General features: G+C 44.1%; 1 protein-coding gene across 2 annotated transcripts in view; it reads left to right on the top strand.

Moving 5' to 3' along the window:
• The window catches only part of LOC311593551 (uncharacterized protein), a 303,384-nt gene that overhangs the window by 120,164 nt on the left and 164,777 nt on the right, over nucleotides 1–18,443 (top strand). Inside the window, exon 4 of one of the 2 annotated variants that reach the window (XR_014777748.1) lies at nucleotides 2,845–2,931. The exons of the other annotated variant lie outside the window; for it this stretch is intronic. The gene's annotated coding sequence lies outside the window, so the exon portion shown is untranslated. Of the gene's footprint in view, nucleotides 1–2,844; nucleotides 2,932–18,443 lie in introns of those variants that run through there. 2 annotated transcript variants of the gene reach the window in all.

The raw sequence follows: 18,443 nt of genomic DNA, 5'->3' as shown, positions 1-18,443 counted from the left end.
CTTGAGCACATCTGTAAACTCTAGGAGGCAGAGGGTTGGTGGTCCTCATATTAAAGGTTGTTTGCATTTTAGTGATTGATATTTAAGAGGCATTTCATGTGAAAAGAGACAGACAACCTGCAGACACAGAATATTCTCATCCACAGAGCTGAGGAGCAATCTCTCACCTGAAAACGGTGCAATGACCAATGAAGCTGCTGGGAGAGATGGGCAGGGCAGCACGTAGAGTAGGTGGTGCCCCAGAAGGCCCTCTTCCCAAAGGGTCCTTCAGGAAAGGGCAAATGTCATATGTTAAAATGGCGACATGAGGACATGGGATCTGTTCAGAGATGGCCACACCAAGAGACAGTGCACATAATCCTGGCATTAGTTTAGGGATTGAGATTCTGCAGACATTGATGAAGAACGAGGCAAGAGAACATGCTCATGGCACCCATGCTTTCAAACGTTTGCAAATTCTCTACAGTGAATTTTCATTACTTGGAAAATTGAAGTTGGCCATCAGGTTTCCTCTGACCTTACAACACGGTCAAAATCTAGCTTATTCTCAGCACAGTACTTGAAAAATTTTCTTCTAGTAACATCTGAAAAAATCATTAGTCAACACATGCTCTTTTTGTGCAAATGTTTGGGAGCAATAGTGAGATCATCTTCAAAGGTGGGGCATCGTGGACAACCAGGTCATATTTACTACTGGATATTTCTCTCAGGACAAAATGTGAATGTGTCTACCCAAAATGTAACAGACTTTCCATGTATGTGATTCTTTCAGGGCTCCTCTCATTTCATAGAAAACTCCCAAATAGTCATCAGTTTGTACACCTGAGCTCCTTTACAAATATAGTTTTTTGTTAGTTTATTAGTTTGTTATTTTGAGGCAGAGTCTTGCTATGTGGTTCAGACTGTCTCTAAATTTGGTGTCCTCTGACTTCCTTTTCTCAAGTCCTGGGATCACAGTAGTGGGCTGGCATGCCCTGTTACATTTTTACTTGAATTTGTCTCTGTCCGAAGCTTTACAGGACAATTAAGGAAGGATAAAAGTCTTTAGGTTACACGTGGGGTGTGTTCTCTTCGTTGACATATGTGGAATAAGTAGATATAGTAATTCAGATCAAATTATGGATATAATGTTCTGTTTTAGTTTCTCCATCTATCTCTCTTTTCCTTTGTCAATATATATGTTAGGAAATAGTTAAAGAATGACCTTGTAAATACCAAAAGAAACAATGTGGAATGGAGCAATAGAAGCAAAATAATCTAAATTTAATACAGCAGCTAAATACAAGTATAATCAAATGAAGCGAAGAGTGCTGATAAGTTTGTCACAGTCCCACCAGACAAAACATGAAACACTGGGGAACCGAAACACTACATACAATAGCCCAATTTTACACCTTCTCCCATTCTTAAAAATAGAACAGTGACTCCCCCTTGTGACTCACTGTTTGCAACATGGGTACAGCCTTTATTCCTGCACTACCCCCCTCAACTCAGAGTTAATATGGAGAGATTACATGGAAATATTTAAATAAAATGAGTTCTAAGTTTGTTTAAGTACTTGCAGTAGCTGAAACAGTTAATAAAACAGCGCTTTTTACATTTTTAGCATTCACAAAAATAATTCATAAAAATAGAGATAACTGCTTATCAACAATGTTTAAATTGTTTTTTTGAGAAGGTCACAGCATTTCCTCAAGTTGAATGAGGGATATTATTATCAGCTCTCTATAATATGGCTGCCTGAACAAGACTAGCATAATGACATCATCAGCTGCCATGCCAATGGGAGCAGAGGGAATCCCACAAGGACCACACTTAGAGGAAGCAACTGAGGTGGTCAGTGACTGAGAGATGGGAGCCAGTTTGCCCCAGGGATGAGCTCAGCTTGGTTTTCCATGAGGGGTGAGGTGTCCCTGCCCTCATACTCTTTGCATAAACTCCTGCCTGCCTTCCCCATCACAATAGATATGTGGGGCAAGACAAGCTTTTCCTCCTTTACATAGAGTTTTGATTAGATATTTAGTCATAACAGTGCAAGGGGGTGACTAACACAGAAACAGCCACAAAACAAAGGTGTTACAGCAGGATTTTATTTGTGCTTAGTTAAGTAATTAGAGGTGCCAACTAGGGGGCTGAGGCCTCTTATCAGTTTCTCAGTGTTTGACTAAGATGAAGAGAAACACACAGAACTATAGCCCAAAGATTTATCCAGATACCCTCCCTTCCAAACTTGACAAGATCCAAGTCCAGGCCACTAAACAGTTGGGAAGGCCATCACTGCTGCTGCCTCATGTCTGTAGAGACAACTCTGCTGTGTGCGTGAGGAGGGTGTGCCTCTAAGGCATCCCTGTGGCACAGGGTTTCAGTTGGTTGGGCTGGGATATGTGAGGCAGTGCCAGCCGTTCTTTGTGAGGATGCCAGATTCCTTGGTTTCCTCCTGGAACACATAGCTTCTCACTTTGCTCCACACAAATTGCTTAAAATCAAAGCCTTTGGGTTTTCCGTTGCTGCTGTGGTCCAGGATTGTGCTCTTGTGAAACTCTGGTTTGCCCTTTACAGAAGGATTAATAAGGGGTAAGAAAGGGCACTTCTGTGTTCTCAGACATTGGCCCTGCTGTTAGTCAAATGTTGACTTGAGAGTCTGCCGACTTGAAAATCAAACCCCATAACTAGATACAGGTGTAATGAGACCATCTTTGCTTTGGAGAGTCATCGTTTTTGGTGTCATGTTGTATAAACATAAAGGTTAAAGGATGAGATTAAGTTTTACAAATCTCAGATTTATAGAGAGGACATTCACAAAGTAGTCTCGGCTGAATCTTTTTCTTTTGTTTTGTTTTTTAGTTGCTTTCTTTGGTACTACTCCTGTTGATGCGATAAAAACAGACAAAGAAACAAACAACAAAATTGAAACAAACAAACAAAAAAACCCTCCTGAACATACAACATGGAAGGTCCATGCGTAAAATCTTTTAAAAGACCTGAAGAGTGATAACCCAAGGTGACATGTCAGCATGGGCAGGAGCATCCTCAGAAGGCCCCACCCATGGGTAAGGAAGGAGCATCCTCACAGGCCCCACCCATGGGTAAGGAAGTACCTGGGTTGATGTCTGCAGAGAAGGGGAGAATCTGTGCTGATGGGTTATCATAAATGGTCAGCCCAAAAGTCATACAAGCATAAACCTCACTGAACAGGCTCAGAGGAGATATATATCTCATTTGTCAGAGCATTTTTAAAAATTATTGTAAGACTATATATATAGTATATATATATGTGTAATAATATATTTAATGTATAATGTATAATGCATATAACATATTATGTATACTATAGACTATAATATTATATAATATATCATATTAATATGTTGTAATTATAATAGAATTATATATTATATAGTCTTACAATATATATTGTATATATCTATCTACCTAGATACAGATATATTCTTATAATACTTTAGAAATACCCTGACAAAAAGCATTCAACTAAATTCTCCTCTCAAATTAATCTATCAGTATGTCTTACAGAGATTTATCAAATTTTCTCAAAATGTAATTTTTGCAGCTGATTAGTATAAAACAGAATCCAAATAACTTTATCCATTGCACTTGACTGATATTTCTATTACATCTCTTCCTTCTCTTCTGCTTTTGCCCTGACTGGAGGGTCCTTGTGACCCCTGATAGCACCGTCCAGTGTTGAGCGTCCTTTGCTGCAAGGTGAAGTTGTAGATGTCAGCTCTGCTTTCATTTTTGTCTTGAAATGTCTAAGCTGTCCACCTTCACCGCGCGGTTCCCGACTCTCCTCCCTCCCCTTTCTCCAGTCCGTAGTTTTTCTGCCCTGTATCCCCTAACTTCAAAACAAATTTCATTTTTATAAACTGAAATTTTTTGACATCTTAGCTCTCAAAACCCAACCGACAAGTTCTTTTCAATTACTCAGTGAATGCTAGAGATGCCATGTAAGATTTTTCAGTTTAATTTTAAGGCAGCTATTGAAAGTGTTTTACAATTAGATAAAGCAAAAACGCTATTAAAATCGAGCTGTAATTGTTCGCTTTGATGGGCTCTGTGTAATGCTGTTTTAAGCAGCCTGACTCAGCAGCTCAGCTGAAGACACAGCTTCTCATGTTAGCCCCACTGAGGAAGTTAGCAAGAGGAGAAGGAAGTGAGGGAGGATGGAAAAGGGCGGCGAGGGAGGCGGGGCGCAAGCCGAGGAAAGGGACTTCCGCTTTCTAAACACTTAACAAGAAGTTGGAACCCATTTTTCCCCGTGTTTAATATAGTTGCTACAGAAAACAAGGAGGATAACCGTTTCATCAATAATTCAGGGGCTTACAGTGGCATCAAACTTAACGGCTTTGGCAATTTCCTTGGTTTGATGCCCAGGGCAACCCGAGCTCCTCAGACAGGGATTGTGTGCTCGGAACGAAGCAATCCCAGTTCACTGAGACGGGCCAACGCGCCGAGTCCTCCTTCCTCTCTGAATGTTGCCATTTCTTCTTGAAGTCGGGTTTCTTCTGGTCTCCAAAGGGAGGGGAAAACTATTCTAACACTGCCATGCACTCTGTGAGGGCCTGTCTGCCAGCAGGAGCCACCGGAGAGTTAGAATTCAGACCGTCTCCCGTGAGTTCTTGCTTCTGTCTGTCCCACACTCAAGCCGTAGCTGGGTGGATACTTGGTGGTCACACCACAGAAACAGTGCGTGAGGTCAAGGAGGGCCAACTGGGCGCTCAGAGGGCTCTGCTCCCCTCCTCAGATTTCCAGCCCTGATTGTGTGAGATGTTCTGCAAACAGAAGGACAGTGCCCTCAACTCAATTAGAAAGGTTTCACTCAACCACCAACTCCAACAACACACACAAACACACCAGCATTCACACACATATGTGAATACACACATGCATACATATATACACATGCATATGAATATACACATATACTGACCCACGTACATCTGCACACTCACACCTGTGAACATACACAAACACACAAAGACACCAGTACACATACACAGGCACACATGTATGAGTGCACACACACATATGTGCACATATTCAGGCACGGAAGGACACACATTTCCATTTTAAAAGCCCTGGAATTACCTAGAATAACCATGGCAACATGTTCTGAAGATTTTAAATTGCTTAAGTAACGGCAACATTACAAAGTGGAAACTACCCGTAATTTATTTCCTTTTCTTAACATTTTAATAATGTAATATATATATATAACATGCATGGTTGTGTTAGCAATGAAGAAGGTATTCAAAATTTGCCTAAAGCCTTCCTGGTGTTTTTAACAAAATCTCAATCATTTGATTTTACCAATATGACTCAGAAGCCGGATGCTGGGGCGAAAGCCTGCTAGCTCAGAGAGGCAGAGAAAGCACTGAGCTGACCTTTTTCCTCAGCTGATGTACTCCAAAAGGAAAGGGGCATGCTCCTTCTCCACACCTTCTCGAAAAATCCCTCAAACTAATGTCCCTCCCTTCTACTTCCTGTGCATCTGTCTATCCACCCACCCGACTTCCTCTTACTCTCCATGCTTTTTTCCCTATGTTCACTCCCTGTCAACTGGTCATTTGCTCCACCTCTTGATGTAGGTTTAAGTTTTTATTTAACCCTGTTTGTGATACTCAAGCAGAAAGCTCTTGAATTAAAGGTGTATGCTAGGGCTGAGTCTCACCACAACCAGAAACAGGTTTTTCCAGTAAGCAACACAGTAGGATCAAATATCCTGCAGCACCTTCCAAAAGATGGCAGTTACTGTCCAGTTGCTAAGGTTATTTATACCAATACTTTCCCCAAATATAATAAAACTTAGTATTACATGATATAAAAATGCAAATGTCAGCACACTTCAAGGGAAGGAAACGAGTTTCGCCTGAGAAATTCTGGCTGATGGAGCAGGTTGTACAGAGCACTGCTTGTGAGTTTGTCCCTTCTTGTTTCCCTTACCTGCTAAGGTCCAATGTCTCTACTGTTCTACATGCACTTGCAGATCTAACTCTGTGCAGGATGTACTGCCCATCACTCTGAATCAAATCTGGCCCACCCTGTGCCCTTATCTTACTGTGTGTGCATCTGTACGTGGACAGAGCTCAGCAGGCTGTAGCCCAGTCATGGTCCCTTCCTACCTGTTCTCTGCTGTCTGCATGCCGTGGGATGATGGCTAGCGTCCAGATTTCCTTTAACTTCTAAATCACTTGTCCTTTTCAGGGACTTGAATCCAACTGATTTATTTGCTCAAAGACACACTCATAGGGGCTGAGTTATAGCCAAACACCATGTTCACACAGCAGAGCTCAGACGCTGGTTACCTACTGGTTACCATGTTCACACAGCAGAGCCCAGACGCTGGTTACCTACTGGTTACCATGTTCACACAGCAGAGCCCAGACGCTGGTTACCTACTGGTTACCATGTTCACACAGCAGAGCCCAGACGCTGGTTACCTACTGGTTACCAGTCTCCTCATCTCCCGCCTCACATCCCAGAGCCAGCAGGAACTATTTCCTAAACTTGGGTGCAGCGTTTTCATCTCTGTTCTAAGGGTGAGACAAATGTGGTAAGATGTTTAAAGTCAAGGTAAATAAATGAACAGCAAGAGGAAGTCCTTTTATTTTTATTTTTAATTTGTGTGTGTGTGTTTACGTGTGGATGTGTGCACAGGCTGCAGGCGCCCCTGTGTTTACGTGTGGATGTGTGCACGGGCTGCAGGCGCCCCTGTGTTTACGTGTGGATGTGTGCACAGGCTGCAGGCGCCCCTGGAGCTGGAGTTACAGGTACCTGTGAAGCACTGACTTGGGTCCTGGGGACCTAGCTCAGGTCTGCTGGTAAAGCAGCGAGTTCATTGCAAGGCATCTGTCCATCCCCAGGAGTAAGTTCCATATGTCACTCTTTCAGCTTATCTTTATATCTTAAATTATTTCAGCATGATAAAAAGCCTTTAACTCCTTCCTTTAGCTACCTTTAGCCTTTAACTACCAGATTTTAATAACATTTTATAGTCATCTCTTAGTGGAAGTTATTATATATATACATATATATGTATATACATGTATATATATGCATATATGTATATATATGTATAGATGTATATATGTTTATACATGTATATATATGTATATATAATGGATTAAATACAGTGATTAAACATTATATTTATTTTATATACTTATATGTATACATTTAATATGTTTATATTTATTATATATTTATATTGCTTTATAGAATAAAAACTAAGTATATGTATATTAATTTAATTTATAAGTATATATTATATAATATATTTAATTTTTATATATATCCAAATGTGTAATAGATTAAATATGTCATACACTGTGCATTAAATATGAACAATTGCACATAAAAATGGCCTTCGTATTTGCCTGAGTCTATTAAGGGACAAGTTTGTATCAGGACCCATGAAATGTAGGCTTCTGTTTTCCTCATTGAAGGGGTCATGACAGAACTGACATTATGAGCATTCAGAGCCTTTTATATTGGGAGCGTCTGTCTTCAATGTTTTACTGCCCTGAAAGAAGCCAGGGATGGACAGGTGGCTAAGGGGGAAGAAGAGCACAGGAGAGAGAGTGGTGGGAGAAGAAAGTGCGAGAGAGATGAGTGAAGAGGGGAAAGAGGAAGAGGAAGAGAGAAGAGGTTACAGTCAGTCGTTACCAGCCCCAGCAGTCCAGGTGTGCACCCTTGAAGCCACACCAGCCTTCACAGCTAGCTGAGGCCGTTACCAGCCCCAGCAGTCCAGATGTGCACCCTTGAAGCCACACCAGCCTTCACAGCTAGCTGAGGCAGCCACAGCAGCAGGCAAAGCAGGATCAGCAGGAACAGTGATTTTATGAGCCGCTAAGGTCTGGGTGGCTTTCTAAGCTTAGGCGACAGGGCTGCTTCCACAGGTGTGCTGATTTCTCAGCTAGCATACTTTCTGTAGCCCAGTTCTCACACCCTCTGGCCCCGCCCATTCCCTGGAGAGCCACAGACAACATTGGCTCTGATTCTGCTTTCAACCCACCTGCTGGATAGCTCTCAGAGGGAAAGCATGTTTCAGCCCGGCTTTGTGCCAGCAGGGACTTCATAGATAGCCATCCGTGCTGTCAGTGCTGACACAGCAGAACCACTGTGAAGTGTGGGTGGGACATTAGGTTGGCAGGGCCACAGGGCCTTCCCCCAAGGCACAGTGGCTTTCCACAGTTCACTTGTTTTGCAGAGGAAAAAAATCCCCACTGCCGTATGACTGAGGGCTTTGATGGACAATCCACTGACCCTCAGCATCAAAGCAGACTCTGCTTTTTATATGTGGTCCAGAATTACTTGTGAAGTGAATGGATGGAGAGCTCCGTGGAACTACCTGAATCTTCTTCGGGCAGGATGGGATGGGTTGTCACAGGGGGAGAGTAAGGCTAGAGTGACCCTGATCTAGTTAAGCCATCGAGGTCTTTTGCTGTTCCCCAACGGTCCTTCGTCTGTGTTCATCTTGTAATCAAATGCTAAGAAGGCCTTTGCTGTTCAGGAATTTACCACTAACCTCCTTTTTGAGAGGGACCGTTTCTTGACCAAACTACAGTGTGATTAATCTGGAGATTAAAAATCAAGAGCTTATAACTTCACAATGCTAGGCAGAGGAGTCTGCCACTCACCTGGCATTCTGTTCTGTGCAGCTGAAATGTCAGTCATTGGGTTGGGGGTGGGGCAGAGGGGACACTCTCTTGTCACACACTGCCATAGAGGCAAACACACACAGCACAACTGCTCAAGTGAAGGAGGCAGGGGGATGGCGCCCATCAACTACTCTCAAGTTTCCTGTGGTCACATGTCCCTGTTCCACCTGATACAGAGCCATGGCCACCTCTTCAGCACAGTGGGGGTGTCTGGTGCCTTATGTCAGGAGCGCAGCATTTGAATCTTACTCTCTTTTAAAAATGTCCTGATTAGATTAAGAATTATAGTTATCCATTGAGTCTAGAGGAAGAAAAACAGCCAGATTATCTAAATCCTTCTAAGTGGCTCTGGTGGTCCCCTGCTGTTTCCTGGCCCCGGGGAGGGCTGGATCTGTTAACTGCCACATTGAAGCTCCAGGCCACCCATGGTGACAGGAGCCTTTTGAGTTTGCTATTCTTCAGTAGGGGTGGGGGGTGGGGGTGGGGGAATAAAACCTGAGTTAAGACGGAGACAAAGGGAAGCTTCATGCCGCATATATTTGGTATTCTTTCTTTTTCTGTCCATAAATAAGAGCAGTAAACATCTCAGAAGAATACCTTCTGAAAGGCACCCAGCCTGCTCCTGCAGCCCCCACCCTCAAGTGGGAGATGTTTCCTTCTCTGGGCTTCATGTAGAAATCTATAGAAAGCTAAGGAAACACAATCAGTAGCTGTCAGTGTGTCAGGTTTCCTTCTAATCTTCCTACTCATTATGGTGACAGAGAGATGAATTGAATGTGTGTAGATAATTGAGTAACTTGTTAAAACAACAGATATGGAAAGGAGAAAGCCGAGTAGCTAGGCCGGCTCTTCACACAACTGCCTAATCGGTCACTGCTGGAAAGAACCATTAACTGGAAATTTGTTAATGATATCTGAGAATCTCTCCCACACATGATACATATGTTTCTTGCTTCTGCTTATGACAGGAATTGAAAAAAACTTTCAGCCTGTTCATATATGTGTTTAAGCATGCATTTATACTAAAGTGTATATACACATACATATACCTATATAGTACATGCACACAAGTATATGTTTGAATAAGCTGATAATTATTGTAATCTTCAAGTTCTGTTTTGATTAATAATCCCTTCAGCTCACCTCTCTCCTCTTGCATTTGGGATAAGGAGTAATTAAACCAATAAAATTCCTTTGCGTCGAAAGTTCCTTAGCCAAATGTCTGATGCTTTTAATAAGAACCAGGGGGAAGTGGGAGGGAGGGAAGAATGGGAGTAAACAGGGGAAGGGCTAACAATCGAGATGTAATATGAATAAATTGATAATAATAAAAAAAAAGAACCAGGTACTTCTAGCTCAGGAGCGTGGGCATGTGCATGCGCACTCAGATGTGCGCCTTCTCACGTGCTAGAGCACACGTCCGCCTGAAGACTCCATGCTTGTTAGTGTCGCTCTTACAGGCCAGCATTGCCTGAAAGTTGTCCCTCACATCAGCACTTCCTGTGTCTTTACTGTGCATCGTAACTGTGTTCCATGTATGTGGCTGGGACTCTGGAGAGGCCTTCCTCACAGAAGTGGGGAAGGAGGGGTTGGCCTTGCTTGGCTGCGGTACCAAAACATCCCTGACTCTGTGGCTAATATGGACATTTATTTCTCCCAGTCTGGAGGTGGGGGTGGGGGTGGGGGTGGAGGTGGGTGAGGGTGGGGTGGGGTGAGTCTCCTTTGAAGGATCCAGTGAACTTGCCCATTGTCTGGATCTGCCACCAGTGCAGGGCCATGTGGTGCCTCTTGCTCTTTGCCCAGCTGCTCCACAGTGACAATGACCCTGGAGGGATCAGGGAGGACCTTGATGACCCTTGCTGGGAGTCACCAACAGGCTCTCATGAAGAGGCGGGACAAGGTTGTAGACACCTCCACTCACCCAGGGGGTCTTGAGTCTTGCCTCCAAACACATCATCGACTCAGTCCCTGAAGGCTCTCACAGTTCTCTGCTAAGGCACTGGTTCCTCCCCGTGGCCTCGGTTTACTTACAGCATGGCAAGCATCTCATCAAAGGCAAGTGAGGGAGAGAGAGGCAGAGCACCCAAGAAAGAGTCCATGGCGCCCGGGTAACCGACTCTTGAATGTGCAGTCTCTCTGGGGCTCATAACTGCTGCCAAATTCTAAATGGCAAGAAAGACCTTTGGTGTGTGTTCTGTGTCCATTGTGGTGGCTGCTGTCATAGCCGTCCCTGGCACCAGTGTCCCCTGCCCCTTCCTACCTCATTTCCAGCTCCTGGATGCTGCACATCAATGGCAGATGCTGGTAAAGTGGGTGAGAAAGATGAAGTATCCAATAAGCTCTAAAACGCACAGTAGATTTACAGGACTTGGAACACCAACAGCTTGGACATTGGCTGTGAGCCACCCGTATTCAGACCGACCGGTGTGGGGTGATTAATAATGCATGTGTTTTTCCGTGTTACCTTTCAGCAACCATGAATTTTACTCCAGCTGGACTGAGTGGATGAGCTAAATTCTACTTATTTCACGTTTTAAACTGCGCCGTTGAATAGATGTTGTCATGAAATCATTAGACAGTGGCCTGTGCTCCATTTCTTTTCTTTAAAGAAACAACAGGGAGATTCCTTTCCTCATCACTGGGGGATTTAATGTGGACGGTTCCTGCAGCATTTTACAAACTGCTTCTATTTATGAAGGAGAGAGAGAAAAATATAAATCTACACATATTTCACTGCAGGGGAAATAGATGAAGCGTGGTGCAGAGAAGCTTGTCTTTAATCATGAAATGTGCAGCATTTGGCTGGGGACAATTAGCCATTTGTCTTTCTAAAGTAACTCCTCAAGAGCACCAAGGGCCCAGAAGCAAAGCCCACAGGGCCGGGTGTGCCCTCCAGGGACGCAGGCATGAGCTACGCTCCGAGACAAAAAGGATGCAGGCAGGCACGCCCTTGATCGTATTTCTGCCAGGGAAGCACTAACTTACATCATTCTCTTTATCCCAAAAAGTCCCTGTGAATATATCCATCAGACGCAGTGCACATTTGTAGCCATCGGAAGCTGTACGAGAGACAGTAAGATCCCACTGTCTGGTGATTTATCCTCGGGCTGTGTCATGGGCATTGTGGGTGATGGAGTCATTTTTCCTGGCTTCGGAGTCTCGCAGAGTTCTTAGCCCATCTTCTGCTCCTGTCTCTGCATCTTCTTTGAGTTGGGTTATTATCTAAAGGGGCAGAAGGAAAAAAAATATACATTTGAATGGTGAGGGATGCGAAACATTGTCCCCGCTGGATTATTTCTGCCGTAAATGTGGCAATTTTGATGCGTTTGATCCACCCGTTGTCATGGCAAGCCATCCATCAGAGTGGGTTAGTCCTGCGTAGAGGGCATCTCCGCTGATCATCTGGCTGAGTAGACAGGAGTTAATCTCCTCAGCTGCGGTTTACTCATCACCACCATTTACTATTCTAATCCTGAAGGTTGTTTATAAGAGACGTCCTCACCAGAGGGCTCGGTATTTTCAGATGGGTTCGGGCAGATTTATGTCCTGAGCTCATTGTGCAGCTGCTGTAGGGAGGGGAAGGCTACCAGCGGTGTTAAACCCCACGTTATCTTCAGTCTTCTTTCTCATGTTGAATTTTGTATTTGTTATTTATATTTGTTATTTTAAAAAGGTTTCTTTATTAAAATATCCCACTGGGTTTCATATACTTCCTGTGATTTTTTTTTGACACGTGTATTTTTTTTAAAAAGATTTCATTTATTTTTATTTTCTGTGTGTGAATGTTTTGTTTGCATTTATACGCACCATACAAGTGTCCATTGCCCCAGGAGGGCAGAAGAAGGGGTCTAATGCCCTGGAACGGAAATTACAGATGGTTGTGGACCTCCATGTGTGTGCTGGGAACTGAGCCTGGGTCCTCTGCAGGGACAGTAAAGCCTTAACTGCTGAGCCATCTCTCCAGGACCCATATATGTTTTCTTTTGTTGTCCTATGACCTTTGGGCAAGGCAGCAGGGTCCAGGGGTGTAAGGCAGAGTTCTGCAAGAGTGAGTTAGCCTGCAGAAGGACCCAGGGGAGGCTCTTCAGACCAACAGGATGATCCCCAGATGCTACTGCTCTTGACACAATATCCTCTTATGTCTCTTGACAGTTTCATACGTGTATATAATGAATTTTAATTATTTTTCTCCAATCGCTCTCTTACCTCCCTTCCTCCCTCGCTGAAATGCCCCTTATTCCCAACAAGACCTTTTTATGTGTTCTTGTGTGTGTTTAATTAGAGTTACCTTAGAGTTGCTTACAGGAGTATGAATGGTGGTTATTTACTGGAACTTGGGCACTGACCAATGGCCATCTCATTGAAGACAATGATACCCTCTCCCCTAGCAACAGTTGCCTGCTAACAGACCCTGAGGTGGGCCCCTTTGAAGCACTTTTTAAAACGGCATTACCCACTTACACACGCAGCACACAGAAATGTTTACAATAGTAGAATTTTTTAAAATGTCAAGCTACTCTCAATTTTCTTTTTTTTATATATATACCCATTAAACATTTCCGTTCTCTTTTACCTGTTAAACATTTTCCTTATTTATTTTACTTTACAGCCTGAACCCAGCCCCCAACCCTCCTCTCCTCTCCTCCTGATCCAACCCTCTTGCTCCCCTCCCCCCATTTCCCTCTTCTCTTTCTTCTCAGGAAAGGGGAAGCCCTCAAGGGGCACCAACCCAACCTGGACTCCTCAAACCTCAGCAGGACTCAGAGCATCCTCTCCCATCGTCACCTGACAAGGCAGCCCAGCTAGTGGGAAGGGATCCAGTGACAGGCAGCAGAGTCACAGACAGCCCCTACTCCCATGGTTAGGGGACCCACATGATGACCATGTGGCGCATCTGCTACATACGTGTAGGGCGTGTAGGCTCAGTTCTGTGAGCCCTGATGGGCCCAGGTTAGTTTACCTTGTAGGTCTTCTTGTGGTGTCCTTGGCTCCCTTCAGCTCCCCATATCCTTCTTCCCACTCTTCCACAGGACTAACCCACGCCATGCCTAGTGTTTGGCTGTGTGTCTCCGCATCTGTTAACATCAGCTGCTGGATGAAGCTTCTCAGCAGACAGTTATGCTAGGCTCCTGTCTGCAAGCACACCAGGGTATCATTAATAATAAAGTGTTGACTCTCTCACAGGGTGGGCCTCAAGTTGGTCCAGTCATTGGCTTGCCATTCCCTCAATCCCTGCTCCATCTTAATCCCTATAGTTCTTGTAGGCAAGACAGATTTTTGGCATGAAAGTTTTATGGGTGCCTTGGTGTCCCCCTCCCTCCACTGGAAATCCCACCAGGCTACAGGAGGTAGTGACTTCAGGCTCCTTAACCCCCACTGCTAGGAGTCTCAGCTAGGGTCACCCCCTTAGACTCCCAGGCGCCTCCCCTGTCCCAGAGATGCCCCCCACCCCTGATTTCCTTATTCTCTCCTGGCCCCTCCCCCACTCCGCACTCACCACACCCGATTCTGCCCTCTGTTACCCTTCCCCACTCCCTCTCCCACCCAGTCCCCTCCCTCCGTCTACATCAGATGTCTATTTTATGTCCTGTTCTGAGTGAGGTTCAAGCATCCTCCCTTGGGCCCTCCTTGGCTTGTTTGGGTCTGTGGATTGTAGCATGGTTATCCTGTACTTTATGGCTAATGTCCACTTAGGAGTGTGTGTATATCATGCCTGCCTTTCTGGGTCTTGGTTACCTCACTCAGGATGTTTGTTTTTTTTTTTTTCCTAGTTCATCCATTTGCTGAAAATTCCATGATTTCTTTGTTTTTTAATAGCTGGCTAGCATTTCATTGTGGAAATGTGCCACATTTATTTGTCCATTTTTTGGTTGAGGGACATCTATGTTGTTTCCAGTTTCTGGCTATTAGGAATAAAGCTGCTATGAACACAGTTGAGCAAGTGTCCTTGAGCAAGTGGAGCATCTTTTAGGGATATACCCAGGAGTGGTATAGCTGCATCTTGAGGTAGATCTAGTCCCAATTTTCTAAGAAATCTCCAGATTGATTTCTACAGTCGTTGTACAAGTTTGCACTCCCACCAGCAATGGAGGAGTGTTTCCATTTCTCCACATCTTTGCCAGCATGGGCTGCCACTTGAGTTTTTGATCCTAGCCATTCTGGTGGGTGAAAGATGGAATCTCAGAGTCATTATAATTTGTGTTTTCCAGATGACTAAGGACACTGAACATTTCTTTCTTTAAGTGCTTCTCGGCCATTAGAGATTCCTCTGTTGATAATTCTCTGTTTAACTCTGTACCCAATTTGTAATTAGGCTATTTAGTTTGTTGGTATTTAATTTCTTGAGTTCTCATATATTTTGGATATTAGCCCTCCATCAGATGTAGGGTTGGTGAAGATCTTTTCCCATTCTGTAGGCTGTAATTTTGTCCTATTGACAGTGTCTTTTCCTTACAGAAGCTTTTCAGTTTCATGAGGTCCCATTTATTAATTTTTGTCCATAGGTGTGAGGGTTTATTTCTGGGTCTTCAGTTTGATTCTGCCTGTCTTTATGGCAATGCCTTGCAGTTTTTATTACTATCATTCTGTAGTGCGGCTTGAAATCGGATGGTGATACCTCCAGAAGTTCTTTTATTGTACAGAATTGTTTTATGCAATTCCCATCAAAATGCCGACACAATTCTTTACCTTGAAAGAACAAATCTCAACTTCATATGGAAAAAGAAAAATGCCCAGGATAGCTAAAACAATTCTATGTAATAAAAGAACTTCTGGAGGAATCACCATCTTTACTCTGTTAACCCTTGATCCACGCACATGGGAGATCTTTCCATCTTCTGATAGCGTCCTCAATTTTTTTCTTCAGAGACTTGAAGTTCTTCTCATACAGGTCTTTCACTTATTTGGTTACAGTTACACCAAGATGTTTTATGCTGTTTTTTGTCTGTTGTGAAGGCTGTTGGTTCCCTTCTTCCTCAGCCCTCTTACGGCTTTTATAAAGGAGGGCTACTGATTGTTCTGTCTTGTTTTAATCTTGTACCCAGCCGCTTTGATGAAGGTGTTTATCAGTTGTAGGAGTCCTCTGGTAGAATTTGGGGGGTCATTTATGTATACTATCATATCATTTGTGAATACTTTGTGATACTTTGACTTCTCCCTTTTTGATTTGAATCCCTTTTATCTCTTTAGTTGTCTTATTGCTCTAGCTAGAACTTCAACTTCTCCTGTGTCTGATTTTAGTGGAATTGATTGAAGTTTCTCTCCACTCAATTTCATGTTGGCTATTGGCTTGCTGTATATTGCCTTTATTGTGTTTAGGTATGCACCTTGTACCCCTGATTTTTCCAAGACTTTTAACATGAAGGGATATTGGAGTATTGGTATTAGCATTTCCTTGATCCTGTTTTTACATCCATTCTGTTAGCCTGTGTCTTTTTATTGAGGAATTGAGTCCTTGATGTTGAGAAATACTAATGGCTGGTGATTGTTACTTCCTATTATTTTGGTGTCACTGGCTGTGCCCCATGTGGTCCAGGCAGGCCTCCTCTCAGAGTTCTTAAATCTCTTGGATTGCCCCAGGAATTGCTAGTGATGGCACTTGGAGGCTAGGGTGAGTTTATTTGGAGAGTGTTTCACAGAGCATGCCCCAATAGCTGAGCTTAATCAAAAAGGTCGGGACAAAAACAAAGGCAGAGATGGTTATTCTGAATAAATTCTAGTCATCCAGGATGCATGGCAAGTGCTGGTGTTCACGGATGAGTTCCTGGGCAGACTGGACTTGGGGATGGACTGAAGTCTGTGATGACAAGGACATGTAGGTTATCCAGGTGTTGGGGAGCATTTACAGCACAGCCCATTCTTCCCAGGATGCATGGCCCGCCTCTACTTGAGGCGTAGGCACTTAGAACAGAGTGCTGGGGTGTAAACCATGGATGTTGCAGGTAGCTCAGCATCCAGGAATACTAATAGATGAGCAGAGTAATAACGGACACTCCCTTCACCTGGCATCCTACAGCAGCCGGGACGGGGGCTGAGGCAGGGGGCTGCTTGTCAGCAGAGCATGGTGACACTGCAGCCAGCAGCATGGAGAACCCCCTGCCTTTTTGCCAATTCCCACTGCATCCTGTGTGGCCTCGGGGTCAGGATGCTTCCAGGCAAGCAAGTACTGCGTCTGTGCTCCTGAGGAGGTAAAGGGAAGCTGGAAACATTGCCAGCCTCCGGGGATCCTTAATCACATTGGAAGAAGAGCAGTAATTAAGTATCTTGATGATTTTGACTTTATTTTGAATTCCGGCTTATTCTTTAAGAGCAGGTGGTTATTCTATGTGGAGTCACTTAACTCTGCACCTGGAGAGAAATAATGATTACTAGTTTTTAGCTTAAGAAGTTATGAAAATATTTTGAAACATCACAAAGTTTCATTTCCTGCACACAATTACATATTGCTCTTCTAACTTATGTTTTTTAGAGATCTCACCAAACATAATCTCTTAGGTTCGGCCGTCAAGTTGACATAGGCACAGTTATCTTCTTCTCAGTTGGATGATTACTCGAATCAGATTGGCTCAGGGCATGACAGTGGGGTAATTTCCTGATTGACCTAGATGGGCCAGCCCACTGAAGGTAATGTTGTTCCTAGGCAAAGGATCCTGGGATATATAAGAAAGCTGACTGAATGAAAGCTGGGAAATGAGTCCTTAAACAGTGTGGCTCTGTCATGGTCTCTGCTTGAGTTCCTGTCCTGACCTCCCTGAGTAATGGACTGTGACCTGGGAGTGTGGCCCAAATAAACCCTTTCCTCCCTGAGTTGCTGTTGGTTGTGATGTTTATTGCATCAGTAGAGAGCAAACCAGGGCCCAGGGTGTCCTGGCCAGTTTTATGTCAACTTGTCACAAGCTAGAGTCACCAGAGAGGCAGGAGCCGCCATCAGGAAAATGCTTCCACTAGATTCTGTAGGCAAGCCTGTAGAGCATTTTCCTAATTAGTGAGTGATGTGAGAGGGCCCAGCCCATTGTAGGCATGGCCACCCTTGGGTGAGTGGTCTTGTATTTTTATAAGAAAGCAGGCCGAGCAAGCCACAGAGAGCAAGACAGTATACAGCACATGGTCTCTGCATCAGCTCCTGACTCCGGATTCCTGTCCTGTTTGACTTCCTGCCCTGTCTTCCTTCAGCAATGGGCTATGAAGTGGAAGTGTAAGCCAAAGAAACCATTTCCTTCCCAAGTGGCTTTTGGGCATAGTGTTTCATCACAGCAGTGATAACCTTATCAGAGACAGAAATTGGTTGAGAATTCCGGGGTTTTGCTGTGACAGAGCTAATCACATGTTTTGGGGAGGACAATGGAAGGACTTCTTGCTGGAAAAGCCATCCTGTGTTCAAAGCTTGGCGAGTTGTTCTGTGGGCGCTTAGAAGAGAATGCCAAGGACAGTGGAGGCCTGGCTTGTGAAGTGCCGAGAGACATTTGGAGACTATGCTGGTGCCCTTTGCTCTTAAGAGCCTGTGGCTCTGGTCAGTGGGGGCTGAAGAGGCAGCTGTGATGAACAGGAGACCTGTACCCCTGAAGTGAAACAGTTGCTTTGCTGGGACTATCACTGCTGGGTAGCTGGAAGTGAGAAATTAGAGGTTACTGAGAAGGGACCAGACTCATAAATGCGAAAGCTTTGGCAAAAGCGATTCCCTGGGATCAGCACGCAAACTCTGTGCTCCACAGGTGGCCAAGGTTGTACCTTAGGCTGGCGGGTGAACTTGCTTAGCTTGAAGTTTCC

The sequence above is a fragment of the Acomys minous genome, assembly GCF_964271855.1.
Source record: "Acomys minous genome assembly, chromosome: 3".
Classification (NCBI taxonomy): domain Eukaryota; kingdom Metazoa; phylum Chordata; class Mammalia; order Rodentia; family Muridae; genus Acomys; species Acomys minous.
This window is presented reverse-complemented; position numbering and strand designations above follow the sequence as displayed.